Here is a 26,673-nt window from a genome sequence, read left to right on the forward strand (position 1 = left end):
ACATGAGCGCTCGGTACGCGCAGGATTGTTGCATGTCTGATAGTATGATTCATGCACTTGCATTTGTGTGATTGTGATTATTGTATGCCCTAGTGACACCAGGGCCATGGCCTCCACAGACACATCATGGGTGGCTAGATTGGATACCGAAAATATTGTTACTAAGCATCGGGACGCCATAGATGTCCCTGAGTGAAAATTTCTAAACCCGATGGTACCAGAGGATGACTCCAACGTCGAGACCGAGTGGATATATGAGCGCACGAGGGCCGAATACTAGGAGGTCATGTCTCCCACTGTGTCGTGGTCGGTTAGAAAGGGGTGTGACCTTACTCGCCCGAGGATAGGGGGCAATACTAGGCTGAGTTTGACCAGCTCGTGAATGGGTCCGTTATTAACATGCCGGATAGGTATTGACAGACTATTAGCTGGGCGGATAGTGAGGTTTCTTACGCTTACTTGGACTGTGGATTCAGAGGAGGATTGGTATGCTTAAGTTGCATCCTGCATCGCATGGCCTTGGTATGGCCGATAGCATTCATGCATCTCATATCACATAGCCTTGGTATGACTGATTGCATTCATGTACTCATCAGCATGATTTCGCATTTCTCTAACTTTGCATTCTGAGCATGCTTATATTGTGCACACACTTACACCACCCTCTAAGCTTTCTATAAGCTTATACATGATTGATGCGTGCAGGTGACGCCAGGACGCAGCCATAGACTTGTCGCAGTTGGAGTGTGCAGCCGAGCTTTTGGAGTTTTCGTTATTTGTATTATCTTATATTTCCCTTCCTACGCACTATATTAAAAGTTTTTTATCATAGTGGATTTTGTGATGGTGTTCTTGTGATTATTGTTTGTGGGTTATGCTTATGGTTATGCTCATTACAAATCAAACTAATATTAGAAATCCTCCTTGTAGGATCTCAGGATCAGAACCTGGTAAATGGGTGTCGGGAGCCGAGAATGGGGCTCTACGGAGGCTGTCAGCGCCGGATTCGGCGATCGGGAATTTTATGAGATCGGTTTCCGAGTTTGGAGCGTGACATGTTGTGTGTAGGCCATCAAGGCCCATCTTCGTTGTGAGGATAGTTCATTACCATATAAAATACTTAGTATAACTCCATGATTCATGCTCATACGCATCATATATATGCCTGATATGAGGAATGTTTGATCATAGCATACGCCATTGGGCAAACTATTTATGGGACTCCTTATGAGAAGGAGTGCCCACATTATCGCGTCGTATGCGCAGGATTGTTACATGACTGGATAGTGTGACTCATGCATCTCACATACATGTGACTTGATCATTGTACGCCCAAGCGACATCAGGGCCGTGGCCTCTATAGGCACATCTTGGATAGCTAAATGGGACACTGAAAATACTTGGTTCTAGCACTATGGGCACTTAGGATGTCCTTGGGTGAACATCTCAGAATCCTCCGAGGCCAGGAGGTACTCCAACATCTAGACCGAGTGGAATATGAGCGCCGGTGCCTATACCATTAGGCCGTATCTCTCACTATGTCGTAGTCAGTTGGAAGGGGGTGTGGCCTTATCCGCCCGAGTGAGGGAGCTGTAAGCTAGGCTGAGTATGACCAGGTCGTAAATGGGTCCGCTATCGATGAACCGAGTAGGTATTGGCAGACTGTTGGCTAAGCGAATAGTGAGGTCTCTTCCACTCACTGGGCTGTGCAGCTAGGGAGGAAGCAGTTGGTGTGGAGTGTAATAGACCCCGGTGATTTTCCCAGAGAGCAACTGTACTGATATGTGGACTTATTGAGCAAGAATTACATATCCATTCATTCATTCATTCACCATCCACTCGGGCTGGTGGTGCATAACTATTTGTTATGTGTACCTTCGCATGGCCAGGATTTCGGTTGGGCGCGTGACTAACCTGAGATCAAGAGTTTACCACATTGAGTCGGACTATCCAAATTTAGGTATGGGACTAGTTTGGATAGAAGTCCCTTGTGGTGGACCCCGTAGCCTGCGATACAATGTACTACCATCCCGACTTTATATTCCAGCATGGTCAATTCATTCGCACCGCATATTACATTACATTTGCAGTACTTAGCATTTTCGGTTACTATCTTTTTTGCACTTATATGGCCTAGATGAGGTTGATGGTAATCGTGGCTCATCAGGATTTGCATATTGCATTGCACCCTCAGCATTTGTTATTGTCTTATTATGTTTTGCATCGCATAGCCTTTGTACGGCTGATAACACTCATGGACTTACCAGTATATTTCCACTTACTCTAATATCGTATAATTCATGATCTTGTCAGTATTTCTACTTATTCCGATGATGTATGATTTATGGGCTTTATGGTATACTTGATACTTATCTTGTGTACACACTTTCACCACCCTCTAAGCTTTCTATAAGCTTATGCACGATAGATGCGTGCAGGTCATGTTAGGTTGCAGCAGCGTGGAGCTTGGAGCATGTAGCTAACTTATGGAGCTTGGATTTGACATATGTATTTTCCTTTCAACATTGTATTCAAATGATTATATTAGTGGATATGTGATGATGATGTTGCCATTGTGATTTGGGTAAACTTGTGGTTATGCTCCATTACAAAAAAAAATCATTCTGAAAATCCTCCTTGTAGGATCCCAGGATCGGAATCTGGCATATGATTGCCGGGAGCCGAGAATGGGGCACTACGGAGGCTGTCGGCACCGGATTCGGCGATCAGGAATTTTGTGAGCCTGTTTTCCGAGTTTGGGGCGTGACAGTGATGAACGTTAGAATGAATGACTACTGTAGTGGATGAATGCTAAGATGAAATTATCTTGTAATGAATGAATATTGTATGGTGGATTATCGATATTTACTATGGAACACCTATATTCACCGTGAATTGCCAATATTTTCACTATGGATTACCGATATTAAGTGTAAATCGTCGATATTCATTGTGGATCACTAATATTAAGAGTAGACCACTGGTATTCATTGTCGGCTGCAGATATTAAGAGTGGACTGCTTATATTCACTATGGACCGCCGATATTTCTTCACTGTATGGTATTGTGGACACCCCACGCGAGGCCGATAAGTTGATTAAGTTTGAAGCAATGGATGCTTAACCAAGCCCCAATCCTAAACCCTAACCCTAGAGGCCTAAACTCCACGAACCCCAATCCTAAACCCTAAATTCAACTTAATTAGTCCATTCAACCTAGTTAACCCAATCAACCTAATCCTAAACCCTAGGAACCAAGTGAAATTACGGTCTTACCACTACAAGTGAAGCTTGAATATATGGATAATGTCCTAGAGGGGGGTGAATAGGACTTTTTAAAATTTTAATTAGATAGACATCAATCACTCACTTCTAATTACTCATATTAATCAACGAAAATAAGTAGTGGATCTATTAACTCTACTATAGTGAAAAAATCATTCAGGCATTCTTTCAAACATGTTTGTTGCAGTAAAGAGAGTCATTTGTATTATTTAGCAAAATAGAACAAATAAAAATATAAATCATTCAGCCCATTGCATACATGTATAGTGGTTCGGCTACATGCCTACTCCACTCCCGGATGATTCACTCTCTCCTAGTGTGTGCCAGATTTCACTATCCAAATGATTTTAAATCAGGTTCACCATAAACTTTTACAACCTATACAAGGTCTACACGATTTGCATCTGTTGATGGCTTAGACAAAGTCTTAGTGAGTTTGGATCTCAAACTCAAACAAGAAGTCCTACACAAAGAATTGACGAGTTTGGTATTTCAAACTCTAAAACTCGATCCTACACAAGGATTGGTTTCGAAACACAATGGACTCAAATTAACTTTCTTACCTAAAATGGATGAGCCCTGTTGAATTGCCTTTATTGAAGATCTTCCTGAATCATAAAAGTATTTTCAACTTACTTGAACCGCAACCTTGATGATGATATGCTTTCAGGAATGCTAGGGTGCGGGTCAAGGGTAGGTGATCCTAACTTACTAATGATGAGTCATAATGGTTAGGGTTAAGATTCCTATAGATAAGCATTCAATGCTTTTTAGCTCAAAAGATTTGCTAATAAAGATGGTTGCTAGAGCATTAATGAATGTTGAAGTTCATTCTTCAATCCGAGCTTCGTATGCTCAATGAATGTTTTTAACATGCGGATTAAACGATGAACTCCATGAGGGGAGAGGGCTTGGGAAAAGGGTTTGTATGTAGGGTTTCACACACTCACAAGTCTCTCTCTATTTCTCATCAATTTGCAAAGAAACTCCTCTTTCATTTAAGTAAAGAAGTTTGCAATGGTAAAAAAAGGGTAGAAATCTGTTAGTTTCGATGGCATTGAAGTTCACTTCAATGGCATCGAAGCTCCCTTCAATGGCATAGAGAAATTCTGACTTCTACTTGAATTATTGCCAGACATTTTATGATTGTTCACTCGATATCATTGAGTGACCTTTGATGCCATCAAGTTGACCCTCCAATGTCATCGAGGGACCCTCGATGGCATAGAGAAAATTCAAGATTTTTCCTTGAACTTGCTGTCCAAATTTGCTTCATCTACTCGATGTTATCAAGAGCTCTTCGATGCCATCGAGGTAACCCTTCGATGCCATCAAAAAAATCAGATAGAATATCTCAATGTTGCTAGTCATATATGATGTTTCTACTCAATGCCATCCAGTGGTCTTTGATGCCATCGTAGACCCCTCGATGGGTGGTCGATGGGATCGAACCAGTCTTTTTTTTTTTTTTAAGTTTTCTTTTAAACTGATTTCTTCGCATGACCATTTACTAACTTATGAGGGAATGGTTTTTCCTATTAGGTTTAGGCTAGTTGAAAGTTCAACTTTATAGGTTAAGTATGGGTTTTGAAGAGGTCACGACATTTAATCATTTCCTTGATTTTTCAATGCTAGGATGCTTATGATCTTCGAGTTTTCAGTCTTCGATCTTCCATGGGGCTCTCCAGACTTGATGACTCACAACTCATGTTAATTGACAAAATAGAGAACTTACACCAAGAACCCTAGAGCCTTGAGTCAACTTGATAAGTCAACTCACCTAGTCAACTCATCCGGTCACCCTACCCATTCCAATAACCCCGTCAACTCACATAGTTGAGCCCAAAACCAAGGCCAAACTAAAGCCCAAAATCAAGCTCAATTGAATTACAATGCACAACAGCAATGTGATATCCTTCACAGCAAAGCCTCCACACGAACGAGGGAGGTAGAGTGCCAAAGTAGGGAGTTCAAGTGGGGATTGGTGGCAACCAGCTTGCCGCAGTCACGTGGCACTCCCCCTCTTTGGGGTAGCATCCCTCAAGCATTTGGAGCCCATCTTTTCCGTACCCTAAGTGTGTGACCGATGTGTATTTACTCCGAAGCCCATCTCCTCACCTAAATTACCTTTTATCATATCATCCAACCCATGAGATTATGCCATGCAGCAATCTCCAATCCTACCCCTTCAACTACCTTTTGCCCTGGAGTTTACAAGAAAACCAGGTTTGGAGGTTATAAATATCCCTTACCCTTCTCATTTCAAGGCATCCACTCCCATTTCAAGAGATCCTCATTCATTAAGGAAGCATCCACTCCCATCCAGAAGCATTCAGAAAAGATACAGTAGATCTGGTAGATTCAAAAATTATCCCTCCATCCAGAAGAGTGAGAGAGAGAGAGAGAGAGAGAGAGAGAGCATCCAGCCCTGATCTAGCCTAACCTAGCCAGAATCTGAGCCCTCTGATCCACTTAGGTCCTAATTCGAGCCACTTGATCTAGCCTTTGCGACACTACCATTCACCCAACCATTCAAGCTTCAATTAGTTTCATCTAAGCTTGAGCATTAGCATTATGCAACACTCATTACATCCTCAACTCCCTTGCTTTTCAAATATAACACCATTGCATTGCATTTTTGTAATGACCCTGGAAATTTTTGTGCTAATCTTTCCTTAAGTAGTTGTTTTTGGGGTAATTAGCGCTATACTCGATTGCTTGTGAAATCTGCATCAATCACTTTAAATTGTATCTGCATGACTCAAAACTTGTAGATTAGTTAGCGCTATGTTACTCTGAAACCTGGGATCCATCATTAAATCCAATTGTTCTGGAGAATTTTTGGAAGTTCTGGATTGGACCTGGACCGTGCGTCGAAAGTCCGATAGCGATGATCTTAGGCTGTTGCGGTCACCATGTTGGACTTGATCATCACCTCGAAAATCAAGTCCATGTGATGTTCTGGGTCGATTTGATTGAGTACGGAGTGAAGAGTGTGAGAACGGTTGGAAATTTATTAAGCTTTTATGAAATCTGAGTCGTGTCGCTTGCGCGATGATTTTAAGCTATCTGACCGTTGGATTCTGACCCAATTTCACCCTCTGATCAGGGAAGTTGGCCCAGGCATGTCCTTGTGCTTGTGGACCTGATCGAGATTCAGTGACCGTTAAATTGTGTGTGGTCCGCCACGGCTGATCTGAAGCTCTGGTTGGTACAAAAACTCAGCTTGACCTAGATCAATGGTCAGTGAGCTTAAGTCCGACCTTTCGTGGTATTTGGCCCACCAGAAGTGTTTCGTTGGATCGAGAGAGGCAGGTTTTGGTTATACCCTAAGTATACCTTGGCCCTGGGGTTATTTTCATCAATATTAGGCCTATTTATAGTCCTTAAACCCTAGCTCTCTTTTCCATACGAATTTTCTCTAACCCTAGCTAAGAAAGAGAGTGGAAAAGAGAGAGAAAGTGAGAGAGAAGTTGGTGAATCATCTTGGATTCTTTCCTGTTCTTCTACATCCTTGAACCTTCACTTTGAATCGTTATTCTGACGATTCTGAGTTCATCTTTGGGTAAGTTAACCTAACCCTAATCTGCGTTAGAGCTTAGAATAGTCTTGGTGTTGTTGTATCTCATTTCTATTCTTACTTTAGGGTATTCTATCGCCGTTGATGAAGACACATCGTCTGAAATTAGTTCGGTGTTCTTTTCTGGCTTAAGGTGCGGACTTTAAGTGTATAGGTTATGGTTTTCAAGGCTTTCAATGCCAGTTAATGGTTTATTCTTGCTATGGATGAGATTTCACATGCCAAATGTTATGTTTACTTTGCGTTCCTGATATGCATGTGTTATATTGAGATTTGTGTATTCTATGTGTATGTATAAAGTACTGTATACGTATAAAATATGCACTTGTGTTTGTCATGATTATTTGTCATGTATGTATGCTAGATGTATGTGTGACAACTCCTTGTAAAAGGAATTGTCCAAAGGTGTGTATTTCAACATATGTCATGTATGTTGTATTATGTATTCTAAGTGTTTGTAGAAATGTCTGAATGATTTAAAGTGTGATGTGTCAACCTAGTATGGACGTTGAGAAGCGATTCTCAACTCTCCCACTAGTGTGTATGATTTCCTTCATGCAAGTTACATTCCTTGTCGTTTAAATTCAAGCATTACTTATGCTTACATTTATGTTAAGTTGATATTCTTCAAATGCTTAAGTACCATGATTGAGTTGTTGTTCCTTTACTGTTTTACATTCAATACCATTATCTGTTGTAGTGTAATGTGTGTGGGATTATGCATTAGTCTAGGAAATCGGTAATCGACCTTAAGATCGTGGCTGAGGTTACTTTTGCCACGTAAGACGTGATTAGACGAACCCGAGTCGTATTAGAGTTGTCAGCAGTGGTTTGGCCACGCGGAGTGCTTGCGCACTCTATGTCGTTCAACTCAATGTGCGCTCGTGCTAGTCGAGTTCGTCAAGTAACCCGATTGTCCGATGTATGTTCACCATGTATTAGACGCTACTGCTTGAATCTAGGGTACCGAACTTACCAATAAAATCCTATTAACCATGGTACCTTGATCCGCTAAGACTCATGAGCCGGACATGGTGGTATGGGACACCGTGGTCGAGCTGTCGGCCTACGCTAGGGTGACGAGCCTCCCCGTAGTGACCAGTGAGCAACTAAACTCGTGAGCCGATTATGGTGGTATGGGACACTATATTCGTACTGTCGGCCTACATTGATTGGTGACGAGCCCTTTGTAGTGACCTCGAGCATGCCTGGATGCCGCATTGAGGTGACGAGCATTGGTGTAGTAACGAAGGTATGATAGGCGTGCATTGATTGGTGACGAGCCCTTTGTTACGACCTGAAACCATATGACCGTATGAGATGTCTAGGATTGACGACCCTAGAATGGATCACTGTTTGGATGGTGATATGAGGATGGTATCTTAGCTTCCCAATCCTGTTGTATGAAAAGGACTAATAACAACTTGGTAATCATGTTCATGCACTGCATTTGCATGTGCTTTGTAGATGTGGCGCACTTTGAGGTGGTGTCATGCGTAATGTAAGATGAAGACGCTGAGGATGTACGCGTGAGAGCACGCATCATTCTGCATACATCCTTTCATTAATAAGAGTACTTAGGTTATGTTTAATTGTTCTGCTTTATCATTATTGCTTGATTGAACTGATAACATGTTAACCAGTGCCTTATTGTTCCATTGAGTTGATCACTCACTCCCACGTTCTGGGGCGGTGTTAAACACCCACCAGACTCTGTCTTAGGTTCTGATGTTGCAGATGTTGAGGCGACTTCTGAGGCAGAGCGGGAGATGGATGATGATGAGGCTGCTTTCTCTTATATGCAGTTTTCAGACGAGTTCTAGCGAGCCTTGTTCTGATGCGCGGGATGCTGGGATTTCTTTTGGGAAATTAAATGATGTAATTTATTACTTGTAATTTTGATAGTAACACTTACATTACAACCTGGTATGTATATGTACTTCAGGGATTTGCACTCGTACACATATATTTCTATAAGTCTTCCGCTTGCTTTCTTCACTTATCCCTGAATTATATTTGTGATTTGGCTTAATCTATTCCATGTTTTATGCACTAATACAGACAACATACATTCATCATCAAATATGTTGCATAAGTAATGTTTTGGAACTCGGGAGCTGAGTTATGCTCGACCCCCGAATTTCAGGGCGTTACAATTTTATCATTTTTCTCGTATCTAATTGGTGGGCGTATGCTCTATGGTTTGCTGATATAATCGGAGCCTGCCCACAAGAAACCTAGCCAGTAAGCTGTCATTTCATCAAAAGCATCAACATAGCATCGAGCATCCCACACATCACATTTCCACATCCTTTGCACCCTACACTCGGTTAGTTCGAACATATGTTTTATGATTTGTCGAAATAATCAGATCATGCCCATTAGAAATTCGGATTGATTAGCTATCATTAGCATTATATTACGTTTACATCTTTTGTGTGCAAGAATTAATGGTATTCCTCAGAAATTAGTAAGATCTTGTGAAGTAAAGATCGTACATTTGTATAGGCAGAGTGGGTATGTAACACCTTCCCTCTTTGTAACCATGGTCTCTTACTTAAAATCTCTAGAATGTAAACTTAAGAGTCATCTTAGGACTAAGGATCTCCAGATTCTCAATCCCAAGCATTTCCACAGGGTCTAATCGACTGTAGGATTGAAATAATTGGTTATTGGCGACTCTAATCAAACATAACACCTTCTTACCTTAAGAAAGCGAGTTGATCCCCTCACCAAAGATCCAGCATCCATAGAATGGTGAATCCGCTGGGGATTAACTAATTACACTAGTCACAACCCAACTTAAAAAGAAAGATCTTACAAATTCCTGAGGAATACCAGTTCACGCACACTTACATTTGCATCTGCATCCATTAAAAAAACTAAAACAAAAAAATGAAAAATCTAAAGTCATTGCTCCTAGATCAAACCTCCCTTACCATAGCTCAATCCAAAACAACAATGGCTCTCTCCTTCCTCGCCCTTGAAATGCCTGAGGCCTCTCCTTCACAGTCACATCTAACTGAATCGATGGAAGCAACTCTCATCCAGGAGTTGGCATAAAACATGAAAACCATGCAAGAACAGCTTCTATAATTTATACAAAGTAAAGGTGCACCAATTTTGACAATCAACATTCAGGCTAGTCCAACTCAACAACAACAACTGTCAGCTGTCACATTTCTCTCAGCCTTAGGTACAATCCAATCACAACCGTTAGAATTCATGTGGGACTTCCGATATCCTCCCAATGGAAGCCTTCAGCAAAAACAACCCTTCACCTCATGATGTTTCTTCCAGTATCCTCCTACAAACAAGAGCCATTTCTAGTCACATCATGTCAATGTTTCTTTACAGCCACCTTTCCCAGTTCAACAATCTCCCTATAATGAGAGCAATTACCAAGTCCAACCTCCTCCACGTAGGAGTCATGGGGGTTTCATAATGCCAATTATTATGAGAGGAGGGAGTTAAAGCCTGGCAAGGGGCAGAATTCCTTTCATTCAAGCCCTCCGAAATCGAATAAATCTAAGAGCAGTTGCAAGAGATAAACAGGAAGGTACAGAAATAACAGGGGGTGGATCATCCACCAAGTTCAGGGACCTCTACCCCCTTCTTTGATGCAAAGGTACCTCCAAGCTTTGAGATACCAAATTTTAAAAGATATGATGGTATAGGGTGTCATGTAGATTACCTAAGAGTGTTTTGTGGAGAGCTTAATGTCATGGTGGACTGATGGAGCATTGATCCGTCTGTTTCAGAAGTCCTTAAAAGGTGTCACATTAGACTAGTACAAGTCACTAGACTACCATCAACTCAAAACTTGGGAACAACTTTCCTAAGCATTCATTGATTATTTCGCATACAATCTTAATGTAGCACCCAGAAGAGCAGATCTTGCTACCTAAGGTAAAGGGATGATAAGTCACTGTCAGCTTACATTGGACGGTGGCAAGACATGACCGTCAAAATAAAGACACCCATCGACAACAAGGAGCAAATCTCCATGATCGTCAACTCGTCAACTCCTCAAACCCGAGTATCTCTGGATACCTTGCCTCGCATTCATACGCGAACTTTACCCAACTCATCCGTGTCGAGGAACAAGTTAAAGCTGGAATACGGGTTGGGATGATCTCCCCATGGTGGCCTCATCAGGCTTCCCTGGTACATCCAATATGGAAGGAAAGCCTACTGAATGCGAGAACGGTAACATAAGTGTTCCCATTCCTAATCTAATGGAAGAAGACAATTTGTCACCTTTACCGAAGAAGCACCATTCACCCCTCAACAAGGACAACATCAACAGCAACAACAGCAACTAATATGGAACTCACAATACCTGGTCATGGGTGGCAAATGGGGATGGTGTCACGTCCCAAACCTAGAAATCGGATTCACAGGAATCCCGATCGCCGAATCCGGTGCCAACAGCCTCAGTAGTACCCCATTCTCGGTTCCTAACATCCATATGCTAGATTCCGATTCTGGGATCCTACAAGGAATTTTTTTTTTTTTTGTACATTCAACTCATAATAAGTATAACCACATGATTACCCAAATTATAAAGACAACATCATCATCACATATCCACTAATATAAACATTTAAATACAATACTGAAAGGGAAATACGTAAATCGAAAGTCAAGCTCCAGAAGACCGCTGCATGCTCCAAGCTCAACACTGCTGCAACCTATCATCATCTGCACGCATCTATCATGCATAAGCTTATAGAAAGCTTAGAGGGTGGTGTAAGTGTGTGCACAAGGTAAGTGCCAAGTATTCAATACAATGCCATAGTCATACAATACCGAAAATACTGGTAATTCATAAATCGTACAATGTCGAAATAAGCATGAATACTGACAAGATCATGAATTATCAGAGTAAATAGAAATACTGACAAGATCACAAATCATAAGATAACAGAATAAGCGGAAATACTGACAAGTCCATAAGTCATACAATATTAGAATACGCAATACGAATCAACTATGCAAATGGGAAGTCATAAAGAGTCAAATATCAGATGTCGTCTCTAAACTATATAAATGCACAAACACAGGTAACACAAAATGCCATATGCCGCGGATGTAATGCAATATGCGGTGCGAATGGAATGATCATGCTGGAGTATGAAGTCAGGATGATAGTACGTAATATCGCGGGTTATGGGGTCTATCACAAGAGACTTCTATCCAAACCAGTCCCATACCTAAATTTGGATAGTCAGACTCAATGTGGTAAACTCCTGATCTTAGGTTAGTCGTGCGCTCCAACCGAAATCCTTGCCATTGCGAAGGCACACGTAACAAATAGTTGCACACCACCAACCCAAGTGGATAGTGAATGATTGAATGCATGAATGAGTATGCAACTCCTGCTCACTAAATCCACATATCAGTACAGTTCATCTCTGGGATCATCACTGGGGTCTATTACACTCCAAACCAGATTGCCGCCCCATCGCGTTCAACAAGGTGAGTGGAAGAGACCTCACTATCCGCCTGCTAATATCGGGCTCATCTCGTCAATAGCAGACCCATTCCTCGAGCTGGTCAGACTCAGCCTAGCATTGTCCCCTCCTCTCGGGCAGGTAAGGCCATACCCCTTTCCAACCGACCACGACACAGTGGGAGACGCGGCCTAATGGTATACAGCCCTCATGCACTCATGCATCCACTAGGTCTAGATGTTGGAGCAACCTCTGGAACCAAGAGGGTTTAAGGACTTTCACCCGGGGATATCTATAGCACCCCATATAGAACAGATTTCTGGTGTCCCATCTGGCCATCCACGAAATACCTGTAGAGATTATAGCCCTGATGTCACTAGGGCGTACGGTGGTCATTTCACAAAATGCGAGATGTATGAGTCATACCATCCAGTCATGCATCAAACCTATGCATACCATGCGCTCATGTGGAGCAACTCCACCTATCAGGGAGTCCCATAAACAACCGGCACTATGGCATATGCAATGGTCAATCATAATTCACAACAAACATATAGATTATGCGTATGTGCATGTATCATGATGTTATGTTGTCACATAATTGTAATCGGTATCAATAACCGGCATAAAAAATTGCTCCGACAATGTGGACATTTAACCAACGTTGCCCCCAAGGAATGGCCCACATAGAGCCTAACATATAGTGGACCCATAGCCTCACACAAGGGCCTAATACACATCACGATGAGCCTCATATAGGTCTCGAGAATCGGCCTCGGCCATCGAAATCGGCCTCGACAAATCGGAATCGATACTCGGCCTCGACAAATCAGAATCAGCAAATCGGTCACGTCAATTGGAATCAGCAGTCGGTCACGACAATCAAATCGATCAGAACCGGCAAATCAGTCATGTCAATCAGAATTGGCAATCGGTTACGACAATCAGAATTGATCGATAATCCGAATCAATAAATCGGTCGCGTCAATAGGAATCGGCATTCAGTCACGACAATTAGAATCGATCGATAATTAAAATCGGTAAATCGGTCACGTCAATCAAAATCAGCAATCGGTCACGACAATTGGGATCGATCGATAGTCAGAATCGACAAATTGGTCACGTCAATCGGCAATCGGTCACGACAATCGAAATTGATCGATAATCAGAATCGACAAATCGGTCTCATCAATCGGAATTGGCAATCAGTCGGGACAATCAAAATCAATCGATAATCAGAATCGACAAATTGGTCACGTCAATCGGTATCGGCAATCAGTCATGACAATCAAAATTAATCGATAATCAGAATCGGCAAATCAGTCATGTCAATCAGAATCGACAATCGGCCACGACAATCGGGATCGATCGATAATCAGAATCAAAAAATCGGTCACGTCAATCGGAATCAGCAATTGGTCTCAACAATGAAAATCGATCGATAATCGAAATTAATAAATCAGTCACGTCAATCAGTATCAGCAATCGGTCATGACAATCGGAATCAATTGATAATCAGAATCGGCAAATCAGTCATGTCAATCGGTATTGGCAATCGGTCATGACAATCGGAATCAATCGATAATCAGAATTGGCAAATCGGTCACGTCAATTGGTATCGACAATCGGTCATGACAATTGGAATCAATCGATAACCAAAATCAGCAAATCGGTCATCTCAATCGGTATCGACAATCAGTCATGATAATCGGAATCAATCGATAATAAGAATCGGTAAATCGGTCACGTCAATCAGAATCGGCAATCGGCCACGACAATCAAGATCGATCAATAATTAGAATCGGCAAATCGGTCACGTCAATTGAAATTAATAATCGACCATGATAATCGGTCGAACAAGGCCTAAGGAAAGGACACAATGTGGACATTCAACCACCATTGCCCATTAATGTGAACATTTAACTACCATTGCCCATCAATGTGGACATTTAACCAACATTGCTCCCAAGCAGTTGCCCATATAGAGCCTAACATACAGTGGACCCATGACCTCACACAAGGGTCAAATATACAACACCATGGGCCACATCACATGGGCCTAATACACGTCACCATGGGCCACATCCATGGGCCTCAATTATATCACAATGAGCCTCTATCCATGGGCCCCAAATACATCTCAACGGGCCTCCTATACGGCAAGTGGGCCGCACTACTTGGGCCTCTCATACATTACAATGGACTGCACATACAGGTCAATATACATCGAGTAGGCCACAATACATGGGCCTAAAATACACACAGGTGGGTCCTATACATGGGTTTTCAAAATAGAAAAACAGGTGGGCCCCGTTCATGGGTCAAAAATACATCATGATGGGCCCCATGGATGGACCGCACCAATGGGCCTCAAATGGACTTAGACCACACCAAAAAAAATCTTTTCCCTAGTTGCAGGTATAACACGTGTATCACTGTACACTTTCATTTTATGGGGCACATGGCCACAAATGATGATCAGCACGGTCCAAACATTGCCAAGGTAAATCGACACTAACCAAATATTTTCCATGTAAATCAGCACCACTCAAATATTGTCCATGTACCCCAGCACCATCCAAACACGTCCAACACCATCCAGCACTATCTGGATGGTTTGGATGAATTAAATACATCGAGGTGGGTCCCACCTGCCATGGACGGAGCCGTTATACAACACATCATCAGGGTGGGTACGCCCAGCGTCTGGCCAGATAGATGGATGGATGAAATACATACATCATGGTGGTTTGCACACACAGCACACACATATATATTTAAAAGAAAACACAAACATCTGGTGGGTCCCACGTGGGGCCACCTCACATGCATGATACTTATAGATATATATTATATTATATTATATATATCCATGTACATATATCTTATACCAGATATTAGTCCAGCGTGCTGGACGCAATCCACAGTGGGATCCCACCATCCCTGATGGACGGTGTGGATACACACATACATTACATAAGGTGGGGCCCACAAAACAATGGCCACCAGCCAATCCGCTTCATCTGGTGGGTCCCACGTACATGGCCCACCAGATACATACATATAAATATTATATTGATATTATCATTATTATTTATTTGTTATAAATACAGTGGTCCCCACATGCCCAGTGTCTGGACGTGGAAATACAAAACATACATCGTTTGTGGGGCCCTGATCTGGACAGTCTGTGCATCAGATGGATGCCACGTCTAGACCCTAGACGGTGTGGATATAACACAAACATCACTGTGCCACCCCACTTGATGGACGGCTGGAGAATCCATAGCATCACGGTGGGCCGCAGGTGTGGCGAAAACATACATCATGGTGGTCCACAAAGCTTGCTGTATCAGAGCAGCAGATGCAGCTACTTGCTGCAGGCCCTTAAAAAAATAATAAAATGAAATAAAATAAGAAGGGATGGACGGCTTTGATAAAACACATGCATCACAGTTGGGACCCATGTGGATATGGCCCACAGCTCTGGAATAAGCTGATATTTGTATCTTACCCTCCAGCAGAGCATGTTGCTGGATGGTCTGGATAACTCAATATCAGGGTGGGCCCGTGATCTGGTAAAACGGATGGACGTTTGGATGTATCACATACATCAGCAGGACCCACAGGAGGCTGACGTCAATACAGCATCTATATAACTGGTGTGCGGTAGGCCAGTCAATCCACTTCCCACCGTCCAGTCCCTGGACGGTGCGGATACGTACATCGATATGAGGTGGACCCCACACGCTGCCATGGTAGGGGTCCACGTCCAAATAGATGGACGGCTTGGATACAATTCAAACATCATGGGTGGGCCGTTGCTTATAGAGAAAGAGAGAGAGGGAGAGAAAAAGAAAAGGAAAGAGAGGTATCGACGGTGATGGAGGGGCCTCACCACTATAGGCCCCTCATTGATACAAAATATACATCAAGTGGGTCCCATTACAAGTGGGCCCTAAATTAAAACCAAGATGATGAACACCCACCTTAGATCTCTTTTTCATTCTTCCGCCAATGCATGCTAGAGCTCCAAATGAACAACTTCAACAGTCGGGATCAAACTTGGATGGTGGAGATGGGAGATAGAAGTGGGCCACACAAAGCTTCTCCCATGGAGAGCCATGGACGTGGGTTGCTTGGGAGGAAAATGAGAGATGAGAGAGAGAGGTGTAAGAGAGAGAGAGAGAGATGGGTGTGATGGGTGAAAAGGTGAGTGATGGGTGTACTTTGTGTAAGAGGGTGTTGACTTTAGGGGTTGCTTGGGGATGGGGTGATGTGTACTTGACATGAGGTGTGATTGATGGGATTGATGGGACATGATTTGAAATCTTTTTTTTGAGTTTGCAAATACGCGGTGTTTTCTCAAACTGAACGTGAGCCCACATCTCGTGGCCTGAGTATCGCCTCAACGTGCGAGACGGGGCATTGGAACCGCGGCGATGACGCAGTCGCTGGGGTACAAGTCTCGGGTTGAGCCGACTCCTATTTGCAGGACTCGATTTAAGATCGTGCGCAAATGTCAGATAAGGGTCGAAGGTTGCTGGAATTCGATCGAGAGGATTGCAGAAACCTATGGAACTGTACGGAGTAGGATACGAGCCTTACAGATGGCCTAGGAGCCTAGGTGGTTTATACCGATAGACCAAACTTACAGAGAAATGTTAACAATACTAGTCTAAGGGAAACTTCTTACCCCGCTATCGCCTAGGTCCCCACCGAACCCTTTGCCATCATCCTATAATGAAAATGAGTACTGTGTATAGTATTAATGCAGGGATCATACAACGGATTGTTATTTTACCTTAAAACACATGGTCCAAAACTTGATTGATTAAGGAAAAAAATTCTATTGTGACTCCTGACACAACTGTGGACAACATACTCCAGAATCCATTACTACAACATTAAGCGGGTCCTGGTGCATCGAGCACTCATACCATCCATAAAGAATCTCCTCTCCATTCGGTTCAATTTGTCCATACCATTGACTCTCATTCGGAGTTCGAAACCCTCATCCTGCAAGGGACACCCTTGGCTAGTCCAATGTAAGTACTTCATCTTGCAAGGGTACCCCCAACTAGTCCAATCTCAGAGCCCCTCATTTTGCAAGGTGCACCCCCATCTAGTCTAATCTTAGAGCCCCTCACCCTACTAGCGGCTGCTCTAGTCAGTCCAATCTCTATGCTCCTAAATATAAGGGGCACCTCCAGTCAGTCCAGGGGTACAACCTGGCCCCTCTATCAATCAACCAAGGGGATAACCACCCCGTCACAACATCAATCAACAAGGGGCACAACCTGCCCAATCCAGCAAGCCAAGGGGACAACCTCCCCATCTCTTCAATCAATTAGGGGCACAACTTGCCCGCAACACCAGCACCACTATTCATGTCAGTGCCATTAGCTGACAACCAAGGACAGAAGTCCATACCATCTAGCCACAACAATAAGAGACAGAAGGAGCTTGTCCTCTTAGCCATAGACGTACAATGCTCCAATGAGGACATCCTACACCGTAATCTTGAGGTCAAGACTATGGATTATATCTCTCTTTTATGTCCCATCGGATCCAACTATGTTTTCCTTCCTACCGAGCTTGAATATTTTACTATCGACTCGAATATCAAGACTCAACCCTAATCATTGAGGATCGAGATAATGTAAACAGGAGAAGACTAGGATATCAACCTCCTCTAGGCAAGAAACCAAAGCATAGGGGCACTAAACGAAGACAAGGTCATCAAAAGGAGGGCAATCCATTCACATGCACAATAATCCAATTAATATATAGGACTCGAACAAGAGGCAAGAAGTGTCACTGATTGATTGGCCCACAATCCTGGTCCCACCCGAGCTGGAAGAACCCAAGGAGTTGCAATGCATAAGGGATGAACTAAAAGAAATTGCATTTGACACTGACTCAGAGCTCAACCCTAGACTCATCCTAACGTTTGGGCACAATGAAGGAGGCCCACATACTGATCCCTTCAGCCCTGCCTCCTAAAGGGGAAGGAGTGCAGAGCAGTAACAGGTTCATAGCCCCTAGACGACAATGAAGCCAATCTAAATAGTGTTTGGCTCCCAGAACCGAATCAGGCAACCCCTAGTTTGCATCATCGTCTCGCTCGAGGTCCCTTATAGAAAAAAATTCCAAAAAATCAGAATTTTTAAAAATTCAAAACACCAAATATTTAAAAAAACTCTAAAAAAATCCAAATATTTGCAAAATTCTAAAAATAAAAAATTTCAAAACCCCAAAAAATCCAGAAATGCTTTTCAAAAATCTCAATCAATAATGTGTCAAGTCTATCTATCAAAGAACTTAAGTATGAAGTCAACTTATATGATTTCGATCTAGAGTTGGACTTTGAACTCAAGGGTTAAGACAAAGCCGATAACATGGAAGATGATAAATAGACTCTCAAACTAGAGGGTCTCCTCAAAAAGTTCAAAACCAAAAGCTAATGTCATCCCAAAGATTTTGAAATTGTAAACCTATGATCTTTCGAAACTCTTAAGTGCGCATTGCGGATTCTTGTCCTTAGAAAATGAGTAGAGAATGATCGAATTCTTGAAGTCATGACTACCCAATCTTGTATCCGATGAAGACTTGTCGGAATTTGATCGAAAACTTGTCAACAAAGCTTGAAATAAAGCCTGTCAAGCATAAGCTCTAAAGACCATGCTTGCATTCCACGTCAGAAAGTACTTTAAGTGTTAGGAGCATGCACATTGGATCCCTGTGTGTGCTTTGAAACTCTACAACTTGGAAAGGTCCCAGACATCCTCTATGCAGGATATCCACATCAATAAGAAAGTTAGACCGATAATATTTAGCGGTCATGAGTTCATACTGGTGACAATCAATTACTTCACAAAATGTGAATAAAGGCAGCATCCCACATCTCACACGATGACGCTCATGAAGAACAACATCATCAGCCGCCACAGGATCTCATATGTCTTCATCATCAATAGGATGCCCTTTGTGAATCTAAAGATGGACAATTTCTTCGAGAAAATTAAAAGACATTGGGTCGCTTTCATATGCACTTTGGGCCAATCAGACATCCGTACACATAACTAGGGGTGAAACTCTTTACTAGCTAACTTATGAAATAGAAGAAATCTTACAAGTTCAAGTTGAAATCTCATGAAGAGCGAAGCTGAGGAAAGAAAAGTCAGAATGGGTTTATGTAACACCTTGTACCTTTCAGTACTCGAGTGTTACCATGAGGACCTAACTTAATATAAACACAAACCCGATTTATTTGAACATTCACCTTCATTCTAACATGAATCCAACCATTAGGGGTAACTTCATCCATAGATCAAGCCATCTAACCCTCTAAGTATAGAATCAATAGCTAGATTTCCACTTATATAATCTTTAGGACATCTATAACTAGTGAGGAGTGAGTCTGAAACAATTGTGTTGTTGGATCTCAAGATTTAACCGTTGAAATTGAAGATCAATGGTTGGATCTAAGGTCGATCATTAGGTTAGGAGCTCTTATCACCCGCTCAGGGATATGATCATCCAAACTAACTATTAGATTTCACCTAGAAACTTTAAATGACTCTTAAGACCATTGATGATCTATTCTGAAGCAATTCAATTGTTGAAATTCGTAATCATGAGTTCAATTGAGATGTAAGAAATCTAATTATAGATATAAATGTCAAATTTTCCCTAAATTGGATTATGACCCACTAGATGTGCTGATGATCAGATGTGGGAAGAATCCAACTTTTAGATTAATGAAGATCCACAAGTAAAGCCAAGGCTTTAAAGCGTGGCCCGCTTGAACTTTAGATCTACCTGATCTCTGGCTATGGGTCCTAGTTGGACCCATAGGACATGGTGGACGGGTTGGATCTATCAAAACATCACTGTAGGCCCCACATCTACGGTGTGTGTAAAAACAGCGGGCACACACCCACAGAACACCAAACTTGGCACCGTCAACCCCGAAGAGGAAATCTCCTTCTTCTTCTTTCGTTTTCCCACCAGCGACGAACGAAGATCGTTCATTTGAAATGAGGCCCACCCTCTTCACCTGGATTGATGATCTGAACCATCTATCATGTTTAGAGGGATGATCCGACCAAACCTTAACCTTTCCCGCATGTTGAAACACGTATGTGAAATCATAAATTCTGGCACAGATAGGAGTTGCGTGTGCAACGGTTTCAAAAAATGGAAACTTCCATTTCTCCCTGCCACACTAGAGGTTCTCAATGAATCCTAGCCTCACAAACCAACTGTTTTAGGGCTTTGTTAGGCTAAGAGGAGAATGAAGAAAACATCTTTTCATTTCAGCTTTATGGGGAAATCTCTGTCATTCGTTGGCTCTAGGAGCTTCTTAAGAATGATCTCAGTTGTCCAAGCTAGGTCAGTAAGGAGGTTTTTCCACACCCAAGGGAGAATCTCTCAAACCTTAGAAATGACGCTGCAACTCAAAATCTCACAAATCATCGGCATTTTCATCACGACCATCCAAAAAGAGGACCCCATAATGATCATGGGATCTATCCACATTGTCTGCACATTGTTAATCATATGATCAACCATTCGATGATGATCCTCCATTAACTGCTGGATCATCTTCTTCATTCGTTCGAGAAACCCATCACCTGGTGATGGGGCCTATTTTCTAATCTGAGTTGTCTAATGGGTGGCCCTTAACACAAGAAATCCATCTGTGTGGCTAAACTACGGTCATGCAATCAAGTTTGTGTATGGACAATAATAAAAGCTAATCATCTAATATGTTAAAATCAAGGTTTTTGCATTTAAACCCGATATTAACAATCTATTCTTCTATACTGTCCTAGAGCCTATAAAAGGTTGCCTTCAAAGGCTTTCCTTTACCAAAATAGAAAATGAGAGAGAGAGAGTAGTGAGCGTCGCACTGCATTAAGTCGGATTGTGTCACAGTTCAAGTTAATGTACCCAGACCAAGTCCAGACCCTGTCTGGTCATGTGGTAGGATTCAGAGAGAGGGGGAAGGGAGAAGAAGAAGATAGAGAGAAAGAAGGCAAGAGGAAGGAGTTCGTGAGTCGAGTTGTGCCACACCAAGTCTGCTTCAATCGACTGAGTGTTGAGTTGCGGTTCATCTCTGCAAGCTTGACTTAGTCGGAGTCAAGTTGGGTCGAAGTCATCTTTGTCCAACATATTCTAGATTGCATAGAGAAAGGAGAAGGAAGAAAGGGCGAAAAAGAAGGAAGAAAGAGAAAGAAAGAAGAGGAGAGGAGGAAAGGGACTCGGCCTCTGTTGAGCCGAGCTAAACTCACTATTGAGTCGGGAGGCTGTCGACTAAGTCATGGCTTCAATTGCCAGAATCACTTCCGAGCTGCTCCTGTTAGGGTTAAGGAAAACGCCTGGCACATAACCACGGTTGATGTGCCATGAAGTTCCATACAAGCCTTAAAAGATTCTAGGTGTTCAGCCGGATCGGTGGTTCTGGAATAAGAGGCGATCTGTGGCATCCAGAACCTAGGAGGGAGCTGGGCATAAATGATGTCAGCGGTAAACGATGGCTCGATTTCTTTTAGCATTGCTTCTACTAAGGTCGGAGCATGTGTGTGGTAAGCTTGTCGTATGTCACCGATCTGGCCTCACAGTTCATTGAGCTCAGCTTCCCAAGGATCTTCACTCTCGGCCACTGCCTCGGCTGCAGTTTCGGGAGCTTTGTTGCGCCTTTTCTTCTCTAACTCATGACATAAGTCGGAGGCAGCCTGTAAGGCCCGTATCCTAGACAGTACCATTCCGTAGGCTTCTGCAGTCCTCCTGGTCGAATTCTGGCAACCCGCGACCTGTAATCGGTGTTTGCGCGCGATCCTAAGTCGCATCCTATATATATGTTAGTTCGACCCGCGACTTGTATTCTTGCGACCCTGCCATCGCTGCGTCTTGAGCGCTGATGTGATACCCAGGCCAGGAGTTGTGGGCCCACGTTTATTTCGAGGAAAACGCCTTACATTGTGAATACCGAGAGAATCTTTACAACACATCACATCAATCCATCAATCAATGTCAAGTACACAACCTTACCTAGCCCATCACTCTCCCATTCCCTAAGTTAACTCTCTCTTACACAACGCATACCCATCCCATTCATTTCTTACCACAAGTCAACAAGCATCATGCGCTCTCATCCCATCACTCCATCTCACCACTCCTCTCTCTCTCTCTCTCTCTCTCTCTCTCTCTCTCATTTCTCACTCCATTCCATGCTACTAAAGAGAGGAATTGTCCAAGCTTCCCATGAGAGAGCTTAGAGTGTGACCCACCCTCCTACCTCAAGATCTTTCATCTCCACCCTTTAATCTTCATCTTCTACCATCAAAGGGAAAGACTAAGAGCTAAGGAGTCCATGGAGCCAAGAAGGAGCGAAATATGTGGGTGATCGTAGTGTAAGATCTTGCTTTTTATGTAAGGCCCACTTGTGATGGGACCCATCTTGATGTTTGTGTTGTATCCAAGAGGGGCCCATAGTGGCGGGGTCCCTCCAATATGTCGTCTCTCTCTCTCTCTCTCTCTCTCTCTCTCTCTCTCTCATTTGTGGCCCACCATGATACATGTATCTCTATCCAAACCGTCCATTAGTGGTAACCACCTTGCTGCCCATAATGGGACCCATCTGATGTATGTTCCTTACATCTCCACCGTCTAGACCTTGGACAGTGGAGGGACCGTTTGACGTATGTGTTTTACCCATGTTGGTTAGCAACAGTGGGGCCCACATGCCTTGTGCATGAAATCCAGACCATTCATCCATGTGGGACCCACACGTGATGTATATCCACACCGTCCATGGTCTGGACGGTGGGGGCCACCTTTATATATGTGTTTTACATCCAGGCCATCCGTCCAGGCCTGGATGCTGGATGTTGGTAAAAAAAAGAATATAATATAATATATAATAATATAATATACATATTATACACACACACACACACACAATACATATATGGGATGGTGGGCCCCACGTGGGAACCCACCTTGCTGTATGTAACCTATATCCTCACCGTCCATGTGCTCTGGATGGTGGGACCTCTGTCCTGACATGTGAAATCCAAACCGTCCGTCCATTTCATCTGGTGGGCCACACGTGTGGACCCCACCATGAGGCATGTGCTTTGTCTATGCCGTCCATCTCTATGGGGACTGCTGATGCATGTGTTGCATCCAAACCGTCCATCCAATTGGCAAGCTCGTCTTACAGCCTGAGACTAAAAATAAGACAGATCTAGTTATCAACTGGACCACACTGCCAAGAACACTAGGGATTGAACGTCTACCATTGAAACCCTTTTAAGGTCACGGAAGCTTGGGATCAGTATGAAATTTGTTTTTCCACTTAATTCAGGTCTTCGTGACCTTATGATCAGATCAGATGGAAAATAAAATTGTTATGGTGGGCCTTGGGAATTTTAACGATGGTAATCACTATCACCACTGTTATTTGTGGTATGGTCCAGATGATCTTTCGATATGATTTATTTGGAAATGCTCTAAAAGTAGATGAATGGTGTAGATGGTGAGGCCCATTGGTGTGGCCCACTGATGTGGCTCACTTGATGATGTGAGACCCATTGTTGTGGCCCAATGCGTTGTATAAGAAGCCCATATGATGAGGCCCATTGTGATATAATTGAGGCCCACGGATGTGGCCCATTGTGATGTATTCGAGGCCCATGAGACGCGTCCCATTGTGATATATTTCTGGCCCATATTACGAGGCCCGACTTGATGTATATTAGGCCCATGTGAGCAGCCCATTACGATGTATATTAGACCCATGAGATGCGGCCCCACTTGGTGTATATGTGGCCCATTGTGATGTGTATTTGGCTCTTATATGAGGCCTAAGTGATGTATATTAGGCCCTTGTGTGAGGCCATGGGCCCACGATACGTTTGGCTCTATGTAGGCCACTCCTTGGGAGCAATGTTGGTTAAACGTCCACATTGATGGGCAATGATGGTTGAATGTCCACATTGTGACCTTCCCTTAGGCCTTATTAGGCCCGTTCTCACCAATTTTGATTGTCGAGGCTGATTATCGAGGCCGATTTCGATTGTCGAGGTCGATTTCGATTGTCAAGGCCGATTATCGAAGCTGATTCCGATTGTCGAGGCTAATTATCGAGGCCGATTTCGATTGTCGAAGATGATTGTCGAGGCCGATTATCAGTGCCGGTTATCGATACCGATTACGAGTATATCATTCGATACCGATTATGAGTATGTGACAGCTTAACATCATGATACCTACACCTTAGAGCCTACCTTGTGAATATTGGGCCCCATAGGGAAGTCCAGTTTATTACGCGATAGAGAGGGTAAGGAAGTCCACTTATTTTACTTAGACTCGGCTCTGCCCTCAGTGGGAGATATTGTGACTCTCCATCACTGTTGTACACGTGGGTGGACACTGATGTGGGCAAGGCTTGAGCGCCTATGTGAGCTACCAATGATTGGTAAGCTACTGTGCTGGTAGGCTACTGTGCACACAGTGAAGGTAAAACTTTGTCCCACATCGGAAGCATTGTCCGATGTTGTAGTGGCTATAGTTGGATTCTTTCCTTAACTATCGTGACACGTTTTAAATCAGTGAGCTATCTTGATATTTGGACTAGATCCGTCATCCCTCTGTAGACCCCCATCATTCGTATGCATGTTGTGATGGATGATTGATTAAAGCAGATGTCATTGGGCTGAGATGTTTATAGGACTCCTTGTGAGATGGAGTTATCCCCACATGATCGTGCGATATGCGCAAGTTTGATGTATGGCCTAGATGAGGTTGATGGTATTCGTGGCTCTTCAGGATTTGCATATTGCATTGCATCATCGGCATCTGATATTTAGCTCTTTATGATTCCGCATTTGCATAGTCGATCCGCATTGCATATTCTGATATTGAATGATTTATAAACTTGCAGTATTTCTACTTACTCTGATATTTGCGTGCTTGACACTTATCTTGTGCACACACTTACACCACCCTCTAAACTTTCTATAAGCTTATACATGATAGATGTGTGCAGGTGATATTAGGTTGCAGCAGCATTGAGCTTACAGCGTGCATCGGTCTTCTGGAGCTTTGATTTTTGATTTATGTATTTCCCTTTCGGCATTGTATTCAAATGTTTATATTAGTGGATATGTGATGGTGATGCTGCCTTTGTGATTTGGGGAAACTTGTGATTATGCTTGTTATGAAACAAATATATGTTAAAAATCCTCCTTGTAGGATTCCAGGATCGAAATCTGGCGTATGGACGTTGGAAGCCGAGAATGGGGTACTATGGAGGCTGTCAGCATCGGATTCGGAGATTGAAAATTTTGTGAGCCTGATTTTCGAGTTTGTGCATGACACAGCCAGCGCGGCAGTGCCCAAGACGTGGGAAGGTGCTGGTCTTGAAACTCTGATTTATCTGCTCTGGGAACTAGTGTGCGCTTCAAATGGTGCGGGAATCTCTATGACTACTCGAGCCACTGCTTCCTCAGACCCTTGGACGGGGGAGGGTTCTGTCGCTCTAACGTTCATTTTATCAAGTCAATGTTATTAGTCAATGCTTCAACTTGCTGCTCAAGAGAAACAAGTCGACCTCCCCGATTCCGGGACCACTGCATCGGTCCTGCGGACACAGAGTCAGCATAAAGTTGGGAAGATGAATCTAGGTGATCAATGGACTGCTCTGGCAGCACTAAGTTAGGTGCGGCGGTGGAGGTCTGAGCTTTCTTCCTTTCCTTTGCCATTGTTAAAACACTGTAGATAAGGAGAACGACTTTCATTGTTGTTCCCACAGATGACGCCAAACTGTTGATGCAGAAATCTGGGTGTCCTTCCTAGACTGCAACAAACCTGCAATATAAGACAAGGATAGAGACCCTGGCTGCAGCAGGGGACCCTTCGATGCTAAAGTTAGGACATAGATTTCGGGCTAGTCAAACCTAAGGTTTTTTTAGTGGAGATTGTGCATACCTTTCACCATTAGAGATACTCCTATTTATAGGTAGGAGAGGGCGGTGGAGTAGGAGACGGACTCCTTATTTGGTAAGTGCATATTATAGAAGGATTCGGATCCCATATGTGTCATGAGGATCTTCTGAGATCTTCAAATAAGATCTTGGGTAGATCCATGATGCAGCCACCTTCCTAGATCCTCGGTTGGGATCTTGGGCAGACGCCGTAAGACCAAGTCAGAACTAGTAGAAGATGGGTCACGCCGACTAGTGGTTGTGCCAACCTGGTGTTATGCTGACCTAAATCCTTTTGGTGAGTCGTAGTTAAGTTCATTTTGGCATCATGTAGATCAATGGGTTTTCTAATCTTC

Source organism: Magnolia sinica, chromosome 10 (assembly GCF_029962835.1).
Source record: "Magnolia sinica isolate HGM2019 chromosome 10, MsV1, whole genome shotgun sequence".
Classification (NCBI taxonomy): Eukaryota; Viridiplantae; Streptophyta; class Magnoliopsida; order Magnoliales; family Magnoliaceae; genus Magnolia; species Magnolia sinica.